Raw genomic sequence first — 23,166 nt, 5'->3', positions numbered from 1 at the left:
AGAGAAGGCCTACTGGCCTTAGCTCTGCCAGATTAAATAAATAAATTATTATTATTATATATGATTATGATATAAGATGTATGTGCAGAGACACGAAGTATAGTATAATATACCTGAATTTGTGCCCTAACTGTAACCTGCAGAATTTTATCAGAATTTTTCCTCATTCCAGTGACTTTTGAAGCGTATAAATTATACAGTGTGTTCTGAAAAAAGTTCCAATATTTAGAGAGGAGGTAGTATGCATCAAAGCAAGAAATACAAGTCCTATAAACATGGGTTTTAGGACTCATATCTTCTGAGAAATGAGCAAATGTTTACGTCACTGTAGGTACGTTAACAGAAAACTACAATTCAAGTCACACAGAGTTTGTGTGCACTCAAAGTTGAGTTTCTGGCGTCTTGTCAGCCCACTTGAGGTGTGGCATATAAAGGGAAAAATTGAGAAGGTGTCGGGTTTAGTTCCTGGGTATCTCAGTCGGTAGAGCGTTAGTGCGCTAAGCCAAAGGTCCCGGGTTCGATGTCCGACCCCGGAACACTTTTTCTTTGAAATTATTCAAAATACTGATTATTATTGTGTCAGTGCATAACATTGTTATTTTATCTGTTTGGTAACATATTGTAACAGCTGGCAACTTTGGAAAGTTAGCTTTTTATGAATTTTACGTGGACCCCACTATACTTCTAATGAAGTTGCAGATTTTCATCAGAATCCATGTTGTCTATTACGTCCGGAACAACTTAATCTCTTTCTTAGCATTTATCTTTGTCTCTTCTGCAAAATTTTCTAGTATTTCTTTTTGTCTCTTCTACAAAATTTCCTAGTACAAAATTTCCTACTATTTCTTTTTGTCTCTTCTACAAAATTTCCTAGTATTACTTTTTGTCTCTTCTACAAAATTTCCTAGTATTACTTTTTGTCTCTTCTACAAAATTTCCTAGTATTACTTTTTGTCTCTTCTACAAAATTTCCTAGTATTACTTTTTGTCTCTTCTACAAAATTTCCTAGTAGCTATTACTTTTTGTCTCTTCTACAAAATTTCCTAGTATTAATTTTTCTCTCTTCTACAAAATTTCCTAGTATTACTTTTTGTCTCTTCTACAAAATTTCCTAGTATTACTTTTTGTCTCTTCTACAAAATTTCCTAGTATTACTTTTTGTCTCTTCTACAAAATTTCCTAGTAGCTATTACTTTTTGTCTCTTCTACAAAATTTCCTAGTATTAATTTTTCTCTCTTCTACAAAATTTCCTAGTATTACTTTTTGTCTCTTCTACAAAATTTCCTAGTATTTCTTTTTGTCTCTTCTACAAAATTTCCTAGTATTTCTTTTTGTCTCGTCTACAAAATTTCCTAGTATTTATTTTTGTCTCTTCTATAAAATTTCCTAGTATTACTTTTTCTATCTTCTACAAAATTTCCTAGTATTATTTTCTGTCTCTTCTACAAAATTTTCTTGTATTACTTTTTCTCTCTTCTATAGAATTTCATAGTATTTCTTTTTGTCTCTTCTACAAAATTTCCTAGTATTACTTTCTGTCTCTTCTACAAAATTTCCTAGTATTTCTTTTTCTCTCTTGTACAAAATTTCCTAATATTTGCTTTTGTCTCTTCTACAAAATTTCCTAGTATTACTTTCTGTCTCTTCTACAAAATTTCCTAGTATTAGTTTTTGTCTCTTCTACAAAATTTCCTAGTATTACTTTTTGTCTCTTCTACAAAATTTCCTAGTATTAATTTTTCTCTCTTCTACAAAATTTTCTAGTATTACTTTTTGTCTCTTCTACAAAATTTCCTAGTATTACTTTTTGTCTCTTCTACAAAATTTCCTAGTATTACTTTTTGTCTCTTTTACAAAATTTCCTAGTATTACTTTTTGTCTCTTCTACAAAATTTCCTAGTATTACTTTTTGTCTCTTCTATAAAATTTCATAGTATTAATTTTTCTATCTTCTACAAAATTTCCTAGTAGCTATTACTTTTTGTCTCTTCTACAAAATTTCCTAGTATTAATTTTTCTCTCTTCTATAAAATTTCCTAGTATTACTTTTTGTCTCTTCTACAAAATTTCCTAGTATTAATTTTTCTCTCTTCTACAAAATTTCCTAGTATTACTTTTTGTCTCTTCTACAAAATTTCCTAGTAGCTATTACTTTTTGTCTCTTCTACAAAAATTCCTAGTATTAATTTTTCTCTCTTCTACAAAATTTCCTAGTATTACTTTTTGTCTCTTCTACAAAATTTCCTAGTATTACTTTTTGTCTCTTCTACAAAATTTCCTGGTATTAATTTTTCTCTCTTCTATAAAATTTCCTAGTATTACTTTTTGTCTCTTCTACAAAATTTCCTAGTATTACTTTTTGTCTCTTCTACAAAATTTCCTAGTATTTCTTTTTGTCTCTTCTACAAAATTCCCTAGCATTTCTTTTTGTCTCTTCTGCAAAATTTCCTGGTATTACTTTTTGTCTCTTCTATAAAATTTCATAGTACTTCTTTTTGTCTCATCTAGAAAATTCCATATTTCTTTTTGTCTCATACAAAATTTACTAGTATTACTTTTTCTCTCTTCTATAAAATTTCATAATATTTCTTTTTGTCTCATCTACAAAATTTCATATTTCTTTTTGTCTCATATAAAATTTCGTGGTATTACTTTTTCTCTTTTCTATAAAATTTCATAGTATTTATTTTTGTCTCATCTACAAAATTTTATATTTCTTTTTGTCTCATACAAAATTTACTAGTATTACTTTTTCTCTCTTCTATAAAATTTCATAGTATTTCTTTTTCTCTCTTCTACAAAATTTCCTAGTATTTCTTTTTGTCTCTTCTACAAATTAACTGCTAACTAAGAGAATGACGACTGAATGATCTTAACTGTAATTTAAAGGGAATTCCAACACACATAATTTAATTTTTTTACATAAATCAACCTGAGAAGTAAATATTGTAGACCCGGAGGGGTTCAAGTCTCCCTCGCCCCCCTAATGGGCTCCCATGATTGATCCAGGGCCCAGTATATAATCCGCATTGATCTATCACGCAAAAAATGTACACCAACACTATTCTACCCACTCGAAGCAATACTTCAGTCTATTCCATTTCAATACCAGCAATGTTATTTCCCTCTCACATGGAACTGAACTTCTGGCGAACGTTTCCTTTCATGAATCAGGAGGAAAACTAGTAACTGTGACTCATTCGAAAATATGCCCCACAGCCTGTCACGCGTGAAAAGACTGTCAGCTTACGTACGCGTCAGTACAAGGTGAGCCACAATGGAAGGAACCGACTTGGTAGTGGGCGGTTATTGACAAAAATATAACGTCTTAATTGAAAACGTTGATTTACTGCAGCCGCTAGGTGAATTAATTTCGACATGAAACGTCTAACGCCTATGTTTCAGATGCAAAAGGGAAAACCTGTAACGTTTTGAGAAGTAAAGATTACTCTGACGTCACTTGCGGTGCCATGGATACAGGAGTGCATACTGTTTTCGCTGTAAGAAAAATCCTAATGTAAACATAAGCACGTTGATGTAATACCCGTGATTGGCTCCTATTCGAAACACTCACATGACGCAGGAAAATATAGTTCGTATTTGGAAACCACAATCTTGTATTATTTGACAATAAAAAATTGAATTCTAGTTGTTAAATACGATGAAACATATAACTTCACTCATATGTAAAACGCTATGTAAAAGAAAAGCTACTTTCATATTTTGTTATGTACTATGGAGGCCGGAGTGCAAAAGACCTTTGGGGAGGCCGAGACGTAGGTGGGAAGATAATATTAAAATGAATTTGAGGGAGGTGGGGTATGATGGTAGAGACTGGATTAATCTTGCTCAGGATAGGGACCAATGGCGGGCTTATGTGAGGGCGGCAATGAACCTCCGGGTTCCTTAAAAGCCAGTAAGTAAGTACTATGAACGCGGATGAATACCAACAGTAATACCGAGGTAGTCTGTTCCTGTAACAAGTTGGCGTCACTTGCGCTCGTAGTTGTTCACGTAAGCACGTGGTACTGAAGTATGGCTTCTGCATCCTCAACTGTCCATTGTGAAGACATAAGACTTAAAAATAATTTAATTACAGTAATTATAAAATAAATGTTTCCTAAGCAAATGAATGCATAGTAGTGAGGTTAGGCCTACTTGACGAGTAACGGGAAATGTTTAACATGTATGTGTATGTATTTATTCACACTGCAATGGGTATATACCCGGTGCCAGTGGTAACTAATTACACTCAATAATGACAATAATAAACTTATTAATTAAAAATACAATTAATGATAATACTAATAATTAATACTAATAATAATAATAATACGTATAATAATAATAATAATAATAATAATAATAATAATAATAATAATACGTATAATAATAATAATAGCTCCGGAACAATTTTTCCCTCGAAATTATTCAAAACATGGAACAGAATGAATAATTTCGAGGGAAAAATTGTTCCGGAGCCGGGTATCGAACCCGGGACCTTTGGTTTAACGTACCAACGCTCTACCACTGAGCTACTCGGGAACTCTAACCGACACCGATCCAATTTTTCCCTCTATATCCACAGACCTCAAAGTGGGCTGACAACCGTCAAGCAACCAACTTCGAGTGCACACTAACTCCGTGTGACTTAAATTGTGGTTTTCTGTTAACGAACAGTGACGTGTATTATGCAAATCAAGATTTTCAGGTATAACTCCCTGTAAAGTTGATTTGAATAATTTCGAGGGAAAAATTGTTCCGGAGCCGGGTATCGAACCCGGGACCTTTGGTTTAACGTACCAACGCTCTACCACTGAGCTACTCGGGAACTCTAACCGACACCGATCCAATTTTTCCCTCTATATCCACAGACCTCAAAGTGGGCTGACAACTGTCAAGCAACCAACTTCGAGTGCACACTAACTCCGTGTGACTTAAATTGTGGTTTTCTGTTAACGAACAGTGACGTGTATTATGCAAATCAAGATTTTCAGGTATAACTCCCTGTAAAGTTGATTTGAATAATTTCGAGGGAAAAATTGTTCCGGAGCCGGGTATCGAACCCGGGACCTTTGGTTTAACGTACCAACGCTCTACCACTGAGCTACTCGGGAACTCTAACCGACACCGATCCAATTTTTCCCTCTATATCCACAGACCTCAAAGTGGGCTGACAACCGTCAAGCAACCAACTTCGAGTGCACACTAACTCCGTGTGACTTAAATTGTGGTTTTCTGTTAACGAACAGTGACGTGTATTATGCAAATCAAGATTTTCAGGTATAACTCCCTGTAAAGTTGATTTGAATAATTTCGAGGAAAAAATTGTTCCGGAGCCGGGTATCGAACCCGGGACCTTTGGTTTAACGTACCAACGCTCTACCACTGAGCTACTCGGGAACTCTAACCGACACCGATCCAATTTTTCCCTCTATATCCACAGACCTCAAAGTGGGCTGACAACCGTCAAGCAACCAACTTCGAGTGCACACTAACTCCGTGTGACTTAAATTGTGGTTTTCTGTTAACGAACAGTGACGTGTATTATGCAAATCAAGATTTCAGGTATAACTCCCTGTAAAGTTGATTTGAATAATTTCGAGGGAAAAATTGTTCCGGAGCCGGGTATCGAACCCGGGACCTTTGGTTTAACGTACCAACGCTCTACCACTGAGCTACTCGGGAACTCTAACCGACACCGATCCAATTTTTCCCTCTATATCCACAGACCTCAAAGTGGGCTGACAACCGTCAAGCAACCAACTTCGAGTGCACACTAACTCCGTGTGACTTAAATTGTGGTTTTCTGTTAACGAACAGTGACGTGTATTATGCAAATCAAGATTTCAGGTATAACTCCCTGTAAAGTTGATTTGAATAATTTCGAGGGAAAAATTGTTCCGGAGCCGGGTATCGAACCCGGGACCTTTGGACTTTGAGGTCTGTGGATATAGAGGGAAAAATTGGATCGGTGTCGGTTAGAGTTCCCGAGTAGCTCAGTGGTAGAGCGTTGGTACGTTAAACCAAAGGTCCCGGGTTCGATACCCGGCTCCGGAACAATTTTTTCCTCGAAATTATTCAAATCAACTTTACAGGGAGTTATACCTGAAAATCTTGATTTGCATGGAACAGAATGTACAACAGTAGGCGGGAACATGTACTGAGAATCTATGGCGCCAAACAGCGGCCAATGAAGCCTCACTTCAGTCACGTGATATTATTTACATTAGGATTTTTCTTACAGCGAAAAGATTATAAGTGGTTTTCCACGCGTCCTTTTCTGTATTTGATATGCCTCCATATCTAAAGGTCTTCTTGTTCGGTCACTGGTGGTCCTGGATAAATATCGGGAATGAATTGGGAAGAGACTAGCACTCATTGCTTATTCAAGGCTCTTGATCAGGTCCCACATAGCCCATCTTAAGGGGTTGGGTACAGTTTACAGTAGTAAAATTTTGGAAATATTCAACATTATTTTTCCTCCATTACTGTATCTTGTACACTAGTGGCCAAAAAAAAACCGGACCGAACCTTGTAGCTGATTTCAGAGCCTTGTTCACTCCAGAGCACGATAGACTGGTAACTAAGACTTTCGTGGTTCGAATCCTGCCTGGGAAGGAAACTTTTTTTTTTGTTCCTTATTCAGATTTATTCCCAATACTTTTCGATTGCTGGTAAAATTCATGTTCTAGGAATAATAAGTTAATTAATAGTAAAATATCGCTGCAATCAAAAAGTATTGGGAATAAATTTGAATAAGGAACAAAAAAAAAAAAAAAAAAGGTTTCCTTCCCAGGCAGGATTCGAACCACGAAAGTCTTAGTTACCAGTCTATCGTGCTCTGGAGTGAACAAGGCTCTGAAATCAGCTAAAAGGGTCGGTCCAATTTTTTTTTTGCCACTACTGTACAATAATGAAAATTAGTATGTGTAAAACACTGTCCTTCTGCTAAACGATAAAACTATTTTTACGATTAAAAAAATTGTTTACATTTTTTTTTTTCAAAATTCAGTTCACTGTGCAGTGATGAGGCGTTTCCCATATAACTAAAAAACTATCCAACATTTTGTGATGAAATTTCTTGTGTGTATTAATGCATGTCATATCTGCAATATGAAGCAAGACACTTCTCTGTCTTTGATCGGTTGTCTGATAAAAATAAATTCATTTTGCAAAATGGTCAAATATCAGTATTTTCTTCTAACACAAAATAAAAAAAAAAATCTATTAAGGAATATAGTTGAAAGAGCATGATATTGTAAACATGAGTTTCAGCCATAAAATAAAAGAGAGAGAACATGAAAAGTTAACAAGTTATGAGTTATGAGGGAAACACTTCATCACTGCACAGTGAACTGCACATTTTGAATTTTGAAAAAAAAAATATATATATATATATATATATATATATATAATTTTTTTTAAATCGTAAAAATATTTTTTTCGTATAGCAGAAGGACAGTGTTTTACACATACCAATTTTCATTATTGTACAATATATAGTAATGGAGGAAAAAAATGTTGAATATTTTAAAAAATTTTACTGCTGTAAGCTGTACCTAACCTTAAGCCAGAACCGCTTCCCGAAATTCCTGCCATCGTTCTTCCCTCATCCTATTTGAGTTGACCGAGCGAACTCGGGCTATGGTGACCTGGAATAATAATAATAATAATACGGTAATAATAATAATAATAATAATAATAATAATAATAATAATAATAATAATCTTCCCGCTCACGTTAGATACAAAGCACATTATTATTATTATTATTATTATTATTATTATTATTATTATTATTATTATTATTAAAAAAAAGGTAACGGTATCCCCGTAACATGCCATAAAGGCACTTGGGGGGCATGGAGGTAGAGCCGCATGCTTTCCATGACTTCGGCACTAGAATGAGGTGGTGTGGTCGGCACCACGCTCTGACCGCCTTTTACCCTCGGAAAGACCCGGTACTCAATTTTATAGGAGGCTGAGTGAACCTCGGGGCCGTTCTGAAAGTTTGGCAACGAGAAAAAAATCTTGTCACCACCTGAGATCGAACCCCGAACCTTCCAGTCCGTAGCCAGCTGCTCTACCAAATTATTATTATTATTATTATTATTATTATTATTATTATTATTATTATTATTATACTTTTTGACACCTTCAATCTTGGGTTGGATACAGTGATGATGTACGTGCTTCACTGGGAAGTTTAATTCCATTAAGTTGTAGGGCCTTTTAATGCATGAGTGTGCAATAACAAAGATACTCCGTGTGTTAGGTCCCATTTACTGTAATCTCAAACACACACATTACCGTGTATTTCCCTTTTGAGTACTACATTATTTAAAACAGGCCACGCTAGATGTTATCTGACATACTGACATCACGGGAATTATGTCATAAATTATTTATGGCGTGTGTTATACATCACGATTATCTTTATCGAAAAATACAGTGCTAGCCAAATCGACAGCTAACGTCATATGGATAAGTGTTTGTACAGATAATGTGTTGATAATCACTTGACTGTACTTAGGTACGCAACTCTGATTATAGATTTCTATGTATTAAATATCGCCTACGCACTTTCTGTAACAACCAAAGCCTTGTCAGTTGCAATATTTTACATTAAGTACAATTTTACAGAAGAAAATTATCCGTTTAATAAGCAAATAACATTTAAATAAATCAGTTTTAATGTTTTAATCTGTGCTGGTCACTACGTGCTACTATTTTGTGTGTTGTTTCCACAAAATTAAACGATATTGGATGACAAATTTAGCGTATACAGGGGTCGTGAGAATTATGAACTGTATTTTCATCAGAGAGTCTTATTTTAAAGGAATTATTACCTATACATTTACATATTGGTAGTAGTTTTAATTACAATTCAACTTATAGGATGAATTTGAGATATTGGCCAATAATGTTTCAGAACTGCCTGAAAACCAACCAATCACAATTGTGTTTCTTGATAAGACGCTTTGTAAGGAAGCGTTTTATCTGTGTCAATCACAGAAAATCAAGAAATGCAACAAAATTTAACTTTGAAAATTGCGTTTTCAATAGCTGTAACTTCAAATAATAAATGTCTAAAAAACCTTTTAAATTTTTATTCTGTTAATGTAATGTAAATTTCAGTTTATCTTACTTTTGAGGTTAAGTATTGTTGTTTTGTATTTCCGCTCTGAGTAGTTGGCAATAGTATTTAGTATGCCGTAATAGATAGCAGTTTGTTTTTAAACTTCATTGCAAAGAAACATAATAATGTTTTATTGTTATGTTTTATAATAATTATTACCATTTACGTAAGTAATTCTATCTTGCAAGTTACTTAATTTTATTTGTTGTATAATCTTATTAAATTACACTCGTGGTTTCAACTTATTAGCATAATTTCACGGTAAAATTATCAGTAAGATGGAATAGCACTCGTGCAATTACTACATATAATATTCCCTTCAATATTAGAAATATAAACTTGCAGAAAACGTAGTGTTACTGTAATTTTATTCATTGAAACTTTTGATAGGAATATAAACATAATTCCATAAAAAAAAGCGACATGGGATTCATCAAATACCTCTAATTACATGAATCGTTCATGCTGTTCGTGATTGGTTTTATGGGCATGGTTGGAATTGTAAGGATGTTTGGGATTTGAAGTAAAAGTTCCGTATTTCTTTCAATTTGTCTTTATACTCCCTCTATTTAAATTGAAGAAGGCAAAGCCTTCTCGTTAAATGCTTCATAATCGCTTTCTCATTCCACGCGGCCTAGTCTCGACACAACAGTGTAATTGATAGTCGAAACGATTCACACATTAATATGACGCCAATCAGTTGTTTGAAATTGTAACGAATAATAATATAATTATCATTACAGAGAATAGGATTAATTTGGAAATTAATACCATAGTTAGATATTACAAAATTATATCTTGGTAAATTAAATATTTTTTTCTTTATACTCTCCATATTTATTAATCACTCCCATTTGTATACGAATAATAATTTTTTTAATTAAATTAAAATTAAGTTCATTTTCGTACGTTTCACGTGAATCTTTTCCAAATGCATCTGATACCGAAATCACAACCTACACAAATTGTTTTTAACATGGCCCACTTGCGTAGGGATATGTAAAGCTGAAATAAGGAAGCATCAAAATACATTATTAATTTATTAATTAATAATACGTCATCGTTATTGTTGAAATTGCCTGTATAAAGAGACGACATTTCAGATGGCTGGACGGTTTCTTCCAGAAAATTCTGCGATGTACATAACCTTTTAAAATATAAAAACAAATGAGAGTGAAACTTGTAACTGTCTAACATAATAGGCATAGGCTGTGCATTCCATTTGATCAGTGTTGTAGCAGAAGTATTATCCTGGGCCGTGAAGGAACAAAATATGAAGTTCCTTCCAATGAATGCACCGCGGGCAGTATCGTTGCGCTCTCATAAGGGGCAGTGTTGTAATCTTTGTTACAATTTTTCTCGAGTGGTACGGAGAAAAACGTTTCACTAAAATAGAACTTTATGTACGATGAATTTGTGAGTTCCTATCTGTTCTTTGATTTCGTGAAAACATCACATAATTAACAGCTTTCGTTTAGCAGACATTCAAGGTGTAATATTAGGTGTCTCACTCTGTATATTTTTTGTTTAGTCATATGCATTGAGTGAGCTACATCTCAACTGTTTAATGAATTATTTGAATTACATTGTATGATATTTTCCATTACTAACATAAATGTGATATCTCGTATGCGTTATATCTCAAAGACATTGCCGTTACTATATTGAACATGCTGTATAGGTTATTCTCTTTCTAGTGCTTAACAAATTGACAGATTTGTTCTGTTTTTTTTTTCCTTGAGCTGACAATCCGTTAACTCAACTGTCAAAAACAGAGGCATGTTAGAACAGCAGGGTTCCTGTAAATGCTACTCCTATAGTGGAGGAGATTTAATAAAAACAGCAACTTGTCCGATTTCGGTAACTCTCACAGGTTTCCAAATATTTTGGTATATTTAAAGAGGTTTAAAAGTTATCACTTGTTTTTTTTTTTGTTGTAAATTCTGTCTATCAAAGCAGGTAACATTAATCTGAAAACGTTTCTGGGAAGTGAAATTGATTTACAAATGTATCTTAACTTGTAATATAACATATTTTTATAAATAGAGGGTTTTAGATTCATTAAAATCAAATAAATGCGTTTATAAGATATTAAAAAAAAAGGGCTCTGAACAGCAAACGTTCTGATGGGGGCAGATAAAAAAGTTAATTTTTTTCTTCAAAAGAAGTGCTTATACAAATTTTGGCCACTCGACCGCAATTACGAGGCCGTCCAGAAAGTGATTTTCCCTGGGGCCGTTTATAGAAAAAAGCACAATTGCATGGAAATATTTATTGAAACAGATACAGCAATTGTTGCGCTATTTGTCAACATGTCCCCCCACTGGAACTGAGACATTTGTGATACCATAGGGTCAATTTTTGTGTCGTAGAAGTCAGCCGCCTCAGATCGGAACCAGCGTTTGACAGCGTCTGCACCTCTCTCTGTCGATCCCATGATATGAGAAAAGTCTCAATTCCAATGGAAAATATGTTGAAAAATAGCTCAACAATTGCTGTGTCTGTTTCAGTAAATTTGTCCAATGAAATTGTGTTTTTTTCTGTTAACGGCCCCTGGCGAACTTATTTTTTTTACGGTCCTCGTAATTGCGGTCGAGTGGCCAAAATTTGTATAAGCACTTCTTTTGACATTATTAACATTGTGGAAGAAAAAAATTAACTTTTTTATCTGCCCCCATCAGAACGATTGCTTGTGAGCTGGTTATGAGTGTTGTAATTTTTGTGTTAATGGTAATTTGGCGTATATATGAGATATGAAACAAGTAGGCTATTTAGCTAAAACCTTCAGACGTGTGGAAAGAATTTTGTTACTTCTCTCAGTAAAAACGAGCGAGCTCTGGTTGAAATCCTGCTTGGGAAAGTTATCTGGTTGAGGTTTTTTCCGGGGTTTTCCCTCAACCCGTTAAGAACAAAATGCTGGGTAACTTTCTAGCTGGATCCTGGACTCATTTCGCTGGCATTATCACCTTCATCTCACTCAGACGCTAGATAATCACAGCAGTTGTTAAAGCGTCGCAAAATGACCAATTAAAAAAACATTATGTGGTGTTTTGGAATTCATTCGTTTGACAGATTGTGAACACGTGATACACTTAAACGATGTTCCCTCATAAGGGAGACCCTGAATTACGGTAAACCTAAACGTAGCATTTGCATTTGATTTTTTGTTGTTGATGGTCTATGTATCGTACAATTCACACACTTCAAACCTAGGAAATATTCTGAGGACCTTTACTTGAACAATGACGTAGGCCTACTTGCACCTACAGGAATATTTTAAACATATTGACTTAGCTTTTAGATTTTTACGAGTTACAGAAATACCAAAAAAATAAATAAATAAATAAATAAATAAATTTCTGATAACGTAATAAGAGAATACTAATAACATGTATTTTCCTATGTAAACTTTTAACATACAATCACATAGGTAACCCCTGGAACTTCACGAGTTCTACAAACATATTACTGTACAAGAATCGTCTTGTAGTGAAAGTAATAAATAGTTTTCCATGATCAGAATGCATACAAATAACAGAACCTCGGTGTATCTAAGATTGCATTCTGTTCTACGAATTATTGAATTAATGATGCAAACAATTTTCTGTTAGTTTTACAGAAACTTTCAATAATAATAATAATAATAATAATAATAATAATAATAATAATAATAATAATAATAGTAATAATAATATATTTTATTATATTTTAAAGTTTCTTTAAGGTGCGAAATATGCACGAAATTGCTCGTTTCCTACGAAATACTGACTGAAATCAAACCATTTTAATCATCGAAATCAGGGTAAAATAATCATCATAAATTCATATCCTTAGGTATAAATGATGCTTCCATATTTAACTAGGATTATACATAATCGTAATTATTTAATTTTTACTGCATCAAACTCTTCTTCAACGTAAACATAAAAAGGTTTGAATATGTAGCCTATAAGAAAAATTCGCACTTCATGAATTCATGGCCCGCAGTAGGGAATCGCTGCATTAAATCATTTGGGATGACGTGAATGTACGGACCAATACCGTTTTTTTTTTCTGAGTATTAGGACATTAGAATTTAACATTTCCACAATAAACTTTTTATTTTAATTCTCCGTTAACTCTCTAGCATCTTTTAATGTTTTTTTGGCTGTGCTAATTGAGTTACACGTCAACAATGTGACGTTGAAACGTGTGTTCAGCGACAGTTCTGATATACAGTTCTGTATTTTGTATTTTGGCTAATTAATAACCCGACACACTCATATCCATACAAATTTTCAGACTCTGGACACCCAGGGAAATTTTCTTCTTGAAGGAAAAATTCCCCGAGAGCTGAGTCCTGGAATCTAACTCGGGACCCCCAGATCTGGAAGCCAGCATGTTGGCCACCAGACTACAGAGACAGCCAAATGAGAAAACTGTATGAAAAAACAACGAAGAAAGAACTTAGTGGGCCATGTTTAGAAATTAGCAGGCTTTGACAATTTGTAAAACAAGAGAAAATCAGGCCTTGACTTAGCAAACATATATAATATTCTTTTGTTTTACGAATTGTCAAAGCCTGCTAATTTCTAAACATAGCCCACTGATTAAGTTATTTCTTCATTGCTTTTATACATAGGTTTCTTAAGTCCTACAGCCAGAAAAACACAATCGTATATTATTTTCTGTGCTTGTTTGTAAGGTATACATATCTATTATATATATAATTTGAACTGGTAATGGATATTACGGGAAAACGGCTGAACGGATTTTAATGAATGATCCGTCATTTTGAAGCTTGGCATCCAAGGATTTTCAGAAAAATAGTGATTTTCAGTGAAGCATTAATTTTCCTACATAATTTTCATGTTTTCCAAAATCCATCTTTCGTCAGTTTTGAGAACCAATTGCATTTCAGAATAAAACAAAACACACACTACAATAAACAACAGCCTATTACACGAAGGCCATGACCTGCAGGATTGCTGACATATTTAGAGCTCAAATTCAATTGCTTATTTAAAACTTTAAGACTTACTAAAAATTTTCGGTCTGATTTTCCGGTGTACAGCTGTGTATTGGATATTAAAATCTACAAAACTTGAAGTGGTTTGATGCCATTATAGTTAATGATATGATGTGACTATTTTTTATTACTTATACATATTAATGTTATATCAGTAATATGAAAGTGAAACGTTTTGGAGTTATATAAATAGATGTAAAGAATATCTTAAATTAGATCTTCATATTTTCTATAATTTACTGAATGGCGGCTGTTATATAACTACAAAACTTACGTAAGATAATATTGTTATTAAAAGTCATTTTCATATACTTAATGGCGGTGTAGTGTAGATATTTATATACGTCATTCTCTTCAGTATTGGCTCGAGAGTACGAAAAAATTACAGTTCCTTAGGAAAGACCAAAAGGTATTACTTACTGATAAAATAAGAGGCCTAGAAAATTTTGCAGTCTCCCGATCATTTCAGCAAGATCTCTTAGCAGGATAAAATGATTTTACCCTCTACATTTCAAGCTGTATATGCAGCAGCTATACCAAGATGCTATGTCTATTGTTCGAAAGCATAGCAAACCTGACTTTTTTTAACTTTCACCTACAATCCATAATAACCTGAAATAGCTATTGCTTTACTCCCACATGAAAAACCCACTGATCGTCCTGACATTGTTACTTGTGTTTTCGCGTTGAAACTCAAAAACTAAGGTGAATAGGTTCAAGAAAAGGTATTTGGTAAAAAAAAAAAAAAACTATTCAGAAAAAGTATGTTTCATTATCATGGAAGCAAATAACTTTCAAAATGTCTGATATTCTTCATTGAAAATAAATCTGAAAAATTTTTATTTGAACGTCTAATGAACTTAGTTTGCAGCATTTGTGTTTTATATAATTTCAAGCTTTTGGAACTGCTGTAGCGCTACAGTGCAGGTTGTAAAATGCAGTTTAAGAATTTATAGCTAAGTTTATAGCCGTTGTCGTAAGAAATGCCCAATAAATCACCCCACTTTACGTTAGAAATGATTGGCAACTTCTCTGACATGCATGTTGTACGGGTCAGTCTATGCAGCGGTTTGCAGGTAGACGATGCGTCTGTCAATTTTGCCGTATTGTGTTATATATTATGTTCTGGGCTCGATTGTCATTGATAGATTACAGATGGATTATCCGTTCTAATCAAATTTCACAGAAACCTATAATTGATAATGGAATTTATGTTTGCCAGCGTACTTCTAATTGTGGTTGTGCTTTGAGTGTTAATTCCATAATGACGTGCAGGGAGGAAGGGTTAAGCAGGTATAACAGAGCGTTATAGCCCTAATGTAAAGCGTCAATTTCTATTAAGTACTCCAAAATCAGGATTGATGTTATTGTAATTATGATTTGATATGTCACAAGAATAATAACAGGCTTCGTTACAGATGGCAGCACAAGATATGTACGTATTTTTCCAAGGATTATCTTGTAGAAAGAGGGAACATTGTGTTCCCAATACGACGGAAGAAAAATGTTGCATCAGTGTAGGGAACCTGCCAACTACAGATTTTTGTACGCATGCATTGTAGGCAGCAATATTTTAGGTACGAATTCTATGAACGAAAACTATGAAAAAAAATGATCGTCACGAATTTGACGCACGCTTTCTCATAGTACATTTTAATAGTAATATGCGTTACAAGAGCGGTATGTTGAAGTTTTCATGTTCAAGGAAAAGTTTGAAAAAGCGAAACGTAGTTGAGCTTTTTTAATTTCCGAGAATTGAAAGAAAACATACCGCTCGTGTATCGTATATTATTTTGTGCGAAGATCGTTTATTACATACCTGAAAGAGGAATTTCTAATTAGTTGCAATGAAATCTCCATCTTGGTTTCTGTTCAATGACGGCAAATTTGTAAAACAAAAATATCTATCTTCAACATTGTTGCTTTAAAATGTTTTCTGTGTTTACTATACTCCAGCAGGCCGTGATATGCGTCTGTCTTTTTTTTCCCCCAGTCTATGGAATCTTGTTGATTTTTTCACGGCTTCCTTAATGTTACTTGCATCACGAATACAGTAACTTTAGTGGAGTTGTAGAGTTTACTTAGTTTTTGCAAATATTTAAAAACAATAATAGTGCAATTTAGGTGAAATTGCAGTGGTAAGTTTCCAATTTATAACTATTACTATATTGAACGCTCTAAAAATAATATGTTAAAAGCCTAAAGCAATAAAATCAATATGTCACTTAAGCGGTAAGAAGAGGGAAATTGTTATGTGTGTTAGGTTGGGAATACTGAATGTGGAATTTTAGACTTTCCGCGGATTGGTTTTGTGCGGAAACCAAGCAAATACGCACGATCTCGCACAAAATAATTTATTATATTATCAGTCAGTTACATTTCTGTGTACATTGCGTAGCCAAATTCTTACATTACAATTAGGGATCCTATTTTACGATGAATAAAAAAAATCTTTAAGTTTCGGTATAACATTTTGGTTAATTTTGGTGTTATTTTGGGAAAAAAACTGTGTTATTTCACATTTAAAAGATACAAATTTTTTTATTCTCGTCATGCAAAATACATTACTGAATATTCCTACACACACTAGAGGTCTGCATAATCAAGGGTATGTTAAGTTTTTTTTGTACATTTAACAATATTCACAGTTTTTTCGGCACTAACTTTTATAGTAAAGTTTGTGTAAGTTTCCTATCCTGTGAGTGAATAATATACAAATTTTTAATTCAATACAATATCAGTATGGAATTTTAAATCTGCATTAAATCTGATTTTAATTACTCTATACTTTTTATTTCCTGACGTAAATGTTCCCTGTACATAACATTCACAAAACCGTTTCTTCAGGGATCCTAAAAACGCGTATTTACGTGGAACTTTGTAAATATGTTTGTGCGAGATCGTGCGTAATTGCTTGGTTTCCGCACAAAACCAATCCACGGAAAGTGTGAAATTCCACATTCAGTATTCCCAACCTAACACACATAACAATTTCCTCTTCTTATCGCTTAAGTGACATATTGATTTTACTGCTTTAGGCTTTTAACATATTATTTTTAGAGACGTCCAATATAGTAGTAATAATTATAAATTGGAAACTTACCACTGCAATTTCACCTAAATTGCACTGTTAATTATTGTTTTTAAATATTTGCAAAAACTAAGTAAACTCTACAACTCCACTAAAGTTACTGCATTCGTGATGCAAGTGACATTAAGGAAGCCGTGAAAAAATCAACAAGATTCCAGACTCATCATAGACTGGGGGGGGGGAGACAGACGTATATCACGGCCTGCTGGAGTATAGTAAACACAGAAAACATTTTAAAGCAACAATGTTGAAGATAGATATTTTTGTTTTGCAAATTTGCCGTCATTAAACAGAAACCAAGATGGAGATTTCATTGCAACTAATTAGAAATTCCTCTTTCAGATATGTAATAAACGATCTTCGCACAAAATAATGTACGATACACGAGCGGTATGTTTTCTTTCAATTCTCGGAATTTAAAAAAGTTCAACTACGTTTCGCTTTTTCAAACTTTTCCTCGAACATGAAAACTTCAACATGCCGCTCTTGTAACGCAAATTACTATTTTTCCAGTGCCACAGTACTTCCTTTGCTTTGTAGAGCCTACTCATAATAGAAAAATCTTGCACAGGATAGGGACCGCTGGCGGGCTTATGTGAGGGCGGCAATGAACCTTCGGGTTCCTTAAAAGCCATTTGTAAGTAAGTAAGTACTCATAATAGAAAAGTAAACACTTTCCTTGCAACATCCGCTGTGTATTCGTAAATAAGACAAGTAAAGAGCAAGTGGCAAATATAAATGACACTCTGGAGGAAATGAAACGCAGAATAAATATAGGAACTGCGTGTTATTATTCGGTTGAGAAGCTTTTGTCATCCAGTCTGCTGTCAAAAAATCTGAAAGTTAGAATTTATAAACCAGTTATATTACCGGTTGTTCTTTATGGTTATGAAACTTGGACTCTCACTTTGAGGGAGGAACAGATATTAAGAGTATTTGAGAATAAGGTTCTTAGGAAAATATTTGGGGCTAAGAGGGATGAAGTTACAGGAGAATGGAGAAAGTTACACAACACAGAACTGCACGCATTGTTATTCTTCACCTGACATTATTAGGAACATTAAATCCAGACGTTTGAGATGGGCAGGGCATGTAGCACGTATGGGCGAATCCAGAAATGCATATGGAGTGTTAGTTGGGAGGCCGGAGGGAATAAGACCTTTGGTGAGGCCGAGACGTAGATGGGAGGATAATATTAAAATGGATTTGAGGGAGGTGAGATATGATGGTAGAGACTGGATTAATCTTGCTCAGAATAGGGACCGATGGTGGGCTTATGTGAGGGCGGCAATGAACCTCCGGGTTCCTTAAAAGCCATAAGTATGTAAGTAAATAAGTAGGCCTAAAGAGCAAGTGGAGGTAGTAAACAATAACATATTATATATAAGGTGTTAAAGAAATGCTTTGAATATTTTGAGAGGTGGTAGTATTCATAAAAATAAGAAATAAAAGTCTAATAAACATGGGACCTAAAGCTAATATCTTCCGAGATACAAGATCCTGTTCATTAACATCATAGGAAATGGACAGTGTGACTTCCTTTAAAGAGAAAAAAAAAAACATTCAGTATTCCAAGTGATGGTAGTAGTCAACAAAACAAGAAATAAAAATCTAATAAACATAAGTCCTAATATTAATATCATCTTAAATAAGAGTACCGGTATAGGCCATTCGTTATCTCGTGAAACCTACCTGCACGTGAGGGGAAGAAGAAAGTGAACTGGGAAGCTTCCTTCGCTACGCTTTAACTTGTAACTAGCTAGCTCAGTTGCTCTCACTATAAGTTCTTACTATAAGCTACGACGCACGCATGCATTGGTTTCAAGAGATAACGAAAATCTTATACTTATTTATAAACATCATAGGATATGCTCAATGTGATTTTCATAAAAAAAAATCTTTCAGAATTCTGAGAGGCAGTAATATTCATAAAAAAAATCTAACAAACATGGTTCCTAAAATTAATTTTTTTTTTTTACGAAAATGGGCTTTGAAATTGGTATTGTAAGAACAACATATCTTCTAATATGAGATCTTTGCTTGCTAGTATAATATCGGAAATGTGGTAGGGCTAAACAAAAGGTAAACAAGATTGATCATCTCCTATGGTGTTGATGAACAAATAGGCCTACTCATGTTTTTTTAGATTTTTCTTCTTGTTTAAAAGAGTACTACTAAAGGCCCATTTACAATGAAAATTAAACAATACCGTAACATAAACACAGAAGTTTGCGCCCAGGCTAGCAAATGGGATCATTCACAATGATTCACATAAGCATTGACATAAACATTGCCGTAAGACGTTAACATGAAAGTTTGCAAACTCCAAACTTTCATGCTTATGCTTACGTGATTTGAAAACAGAACACAATCGTGGAGCGCTGAAGTATACGACAGAATATGAGGGAATGGCGTCGTTATGTTTCCATGGTTACCAAGTATGTTTGCTGTTATGTTTATGTTCCCATCGTGAATGATGGTATGACTTCTTGGTTTTACCGTAACGTTTATATTCTTAAGTTAATGATTACGTTATGTTTAATTTTAATTGTGAATGAGCCTTAACTCTCAAAATATTGAATGCTTTTTAAAACGCCCTGTATAATGTAGCAATCTGCAGTAAATTTGACATTACTCTGTAGTTTTCATTCCCTGACGTAAGAATTCCCTGTACATGACACACAAAGAGATACAGACACAAATGCCATGCTCAAACCGCTTTTTCGGTATCTGGGTTCCTAAAAGCTTGTACTTCCGTGTAACTTTTGAAATCTATTTTTTTCCTAGCGTCACAATACTTCGCTTTTTGTTATAAAAAGTAAACACTTTTCCTACAAGCTACGTTGTCTATTCATAAATAAAACAAATGAACAGCCAGCGGAGTTGGTAACCAATAACATTTACACGTAGCAACCTGCAGTGAATTTGGCATTACTCTGAAGTTTATATTTCATGACGTGACACCCATGCGCATGCGTGTTTTGTTTCTCATGCGTATATAGTGTTTATATCGTCAGCGCGGGGAATTTAAACTGTCGATACGTGTATTGTTTTAAGTGAACAGAATTGTGCTTGAGCATGCGTTTCAAAATTACTGATTTTGATTTACCTGTGTGTGTATTGTGGTTAGTTGTAGCGGTCTTCCTCCGACGCGACAAAATATGTACATGGAATTTAGGTATTTTTCTCCACAGTTTAATCCCCACTTTCCTTAAAAGAACAGAATTCCGCAACTCCTGGAAACGCTATCGGCTCACTCTAATGTCACCTGCTATGAAGTTGGTAGATGAATGTTCGACCCACCAAGTCCGGCTTCTCCCTCTCTCCCCCACTTCCTCCCACCCTTTCTCTCCCTCCCTCTTCAATCCACCTCTTTCTCTTCTCTCCCCTTCACACACACATACATACGTGCATCAGGAGAATGGGAGGTAAAAAAGCTGGAGCTCTGAGTGGGATGGGTATGAGGAGTGGGAGGTGGGGGGAACGGGGAGGGTCTGCCCCTCACTGTTGCTAGGCGACCGCCAGGTTGGGTTGGGAGAGCCCACAACAGGGTGGGTCCCAAAAAAAAAATATTGTGATCCCGAAGTGGGTGGTTGAGTGGTTACTTGGGCGCGTATGACTCTGTAACTCTGGCGAGACCTTCTGCTCTCTGCAGACTCTCTCTGCCGGTTTAAATCGCCAAGTTTTGTGCTCTCTTCCTCTCTCTCTGTGGGAGGGATGGTATCGAGCTCTGTGGCTCGATGTGACTACTCTCGAGAAGACATTCGGATCGATTCTCGCGCTCCCCCAACATCCCGATTGCCAATATTTGAGTCTTTTTTTTCGCAAATATGCAAGCGGATCTGCATAGGAAGGGCAGGAAGGACGATCCTGCTTTTTTACTAGGTGTAAGAAATTCTCAGCAGCATCAGCTACGATTCCCGCTATAGCGTATACAATACAACACATTCATCTTTGCTTATGTCAATCACCTGATGGGTATTATGTACATAACCAAAGGGAGAAAAGGACGGAAGAATTTTGTCGCATACAGTAGAAGCTTTATTATCCGTGGTAATGAAGGGTGTTGACTGAACGATTAATCGAAAGATCGGATAATCCGTACCATAAAATATTTTCGTAAATTAAGTGACTAACACTGAACGTTCGTCATTTTTTCCGTGGCCTTGTGTTTAATACGCTTGGTAGTGAATCAGAAGTTCATTAATTTAAGTACGGCTTTCAACGACGTGTTTTTAAGGTGTAAGAATAGTAATATACGTTACAAGAGCGGTATGTTGACGTTTTCATGTTCGAGGAAAAGATTGAAAAAGCGAAACGTAGTTGAGCTTTTTTAATTCCCGAGAACATGAAAACAAATATACCGCTCGTGTATCGTACATTATTTTGTGCGAAGATCGTTTATTACATACCTGAAAGACGAATTTCTAATTAGTTGCAATGAAATCTCCATGTTGGTTTCTGTTTAATGACGGCAACTTCGGAAAACCAAAATATCTTTCTTCAACATTGTTGCTATAAAATGTTTTCTGTGTTTACTATACTCCAGCAGGCCGTGATATACGTCTGTCTTTTTTTTACCCCAGTCTATAAATGCGAACTTAAAACAAACGGTAAGGTTATGTAATGATTTATTTTTCATTTTAATATTTTAACAATATTATTTATATAACATATTGCAATAATAACATCGGCATCTGGAATCTTGTTGATTTTTTCACTGCTTCCTTAATGTTACTTGTATCAGGAATGCAATAAGCTTCGTGGAGTAGTAGACTTTACTTAATTTTTGCAAATATTTAAAAACAATAATTAACATTGCAATTTAGGTGAAATTGCAGTGGTAAGTTTCCAATTTATAATTATTACTATGTTAAACGTCTCTAAAAAGAATATGTTAAAAGCCTAAAGCAGTAAAATGAATGTCGCGCTTAAGCGGTAAGGAGAGGGAAATTGTTATGTGTGTTAGGTTGGGAATACTGAATGTGGTATTTCATACGTACCGCGTATTGGTTCTGTGCGGAAAACAAGCAAATACGCACGATCTCGCACAAAAGTCTTTTAATGGCTGTCAGCGGAAAGATAGGAATAGTGAAGATCTCATGTTGTAGATTTACATACTGTGTACACTTTATCCTTGATTTTTATTAAATCGCGCACAGTTGTAACATCAGTCTCGTATTGTGATGCGAGATGAGCCACAATATCTCTTTCCCCAAACCACTTAATTATTTGCATTTCGTTCGATACTTATCACAACCTTTTGACACTCATGTAATACATTTTATATAGAAGTTTAGAGTACGGCAACTCGATTAGTAGACCAAAACTGTGTAAGTGTAAATGCTTATAACAACACTTTCTAGAAAAAATACGTAGGCTATATGTTACTAATATAAGGTGCAATAGTATCTACTTCATATGTTCCTGTAGAAAAAAAGAAGGGGGGGGGGAGCGAGAGAAAAACTGTCTGATAATCCGCCAATCTGTTAATAGGGTGACGGATAATCGAGGCTCTACTGTATAATCATCACCATCACCATGATCATCATTATCACTATCACTACTACTACAACCATCTTCACCACTATCACATAACCATTATCACCACCATCAAAACCACCTGTATAGTCTTGGAGTAACGAATATTGTTCCTGATTCGAGGTCTTGGTAAGGCGTAAGTTGGAATAGTGGTTAGAAAGCCCGATGGTTTTTTCCGAAGTTTTCCTCAACTGTAAGACGAATGTCACGTATTCTCATGACTAGTCCAGCTGTTATTAATTCCACCTATGCTAGGTACCCTGGCAGTTGATATAGCGTCTTTAAATAACCAATTGAACACAACACACTTTTTTATGGAAATACGTATTTTGCTATCATGAGAACACCAAATTTGACACTAATTGTAATAGTAATAATAATAA

The 23,166-nt window shown here is 34.6% G+C and overlaps 1 protein-coding gene across 5 annotated transcripts in view; it reads right to left on the bottom strand.

The window, feature by feature from the left end:
- The window catches only part of chn (zinc finger transcriptional factor charlatan), a 319,048-nt gene that overhangs the window by 23,652 nt on the left and 272,230 nt on the right, over positions 1-23,166 (bottom strand). The window contains exon 1 of one of the 5 annotated variants that reach the window (XM_069825313.1): positions 20,352-20,518. The exons of the other annotated variants lie outside the window; for them this stretch is intronic. The gene's annotated coding sequence lies outside the window, so the exon portion shown is untranslated. Of the gene's footprint in view, positions 1-20,351; positions 20,519-23,166 lie in introns of those variants that run through there. 5 annotated transcript variants of the gene reach the window in all.

The sequence above is a fragment of the Periplaneta americana genome, chromosome 5 (genome assembly GCF_040183065.1).
Source record: "Periplaneta americana isolate PAMFEO1 chromosome 5, P.americana_PAMFEO1_priV1, whole genome shotgun sequence".
Lineage (NCBI taxonomy): Eukaryota > Metazoa > Arthropoda > Insecta > Blattodea > Blattidae > Periplaneta > Periplaneta americana.
Note: the sequence above shows the minus strand (reverse complement) of the source record. Positions and strands in the feature narration are given on the sequence as shown.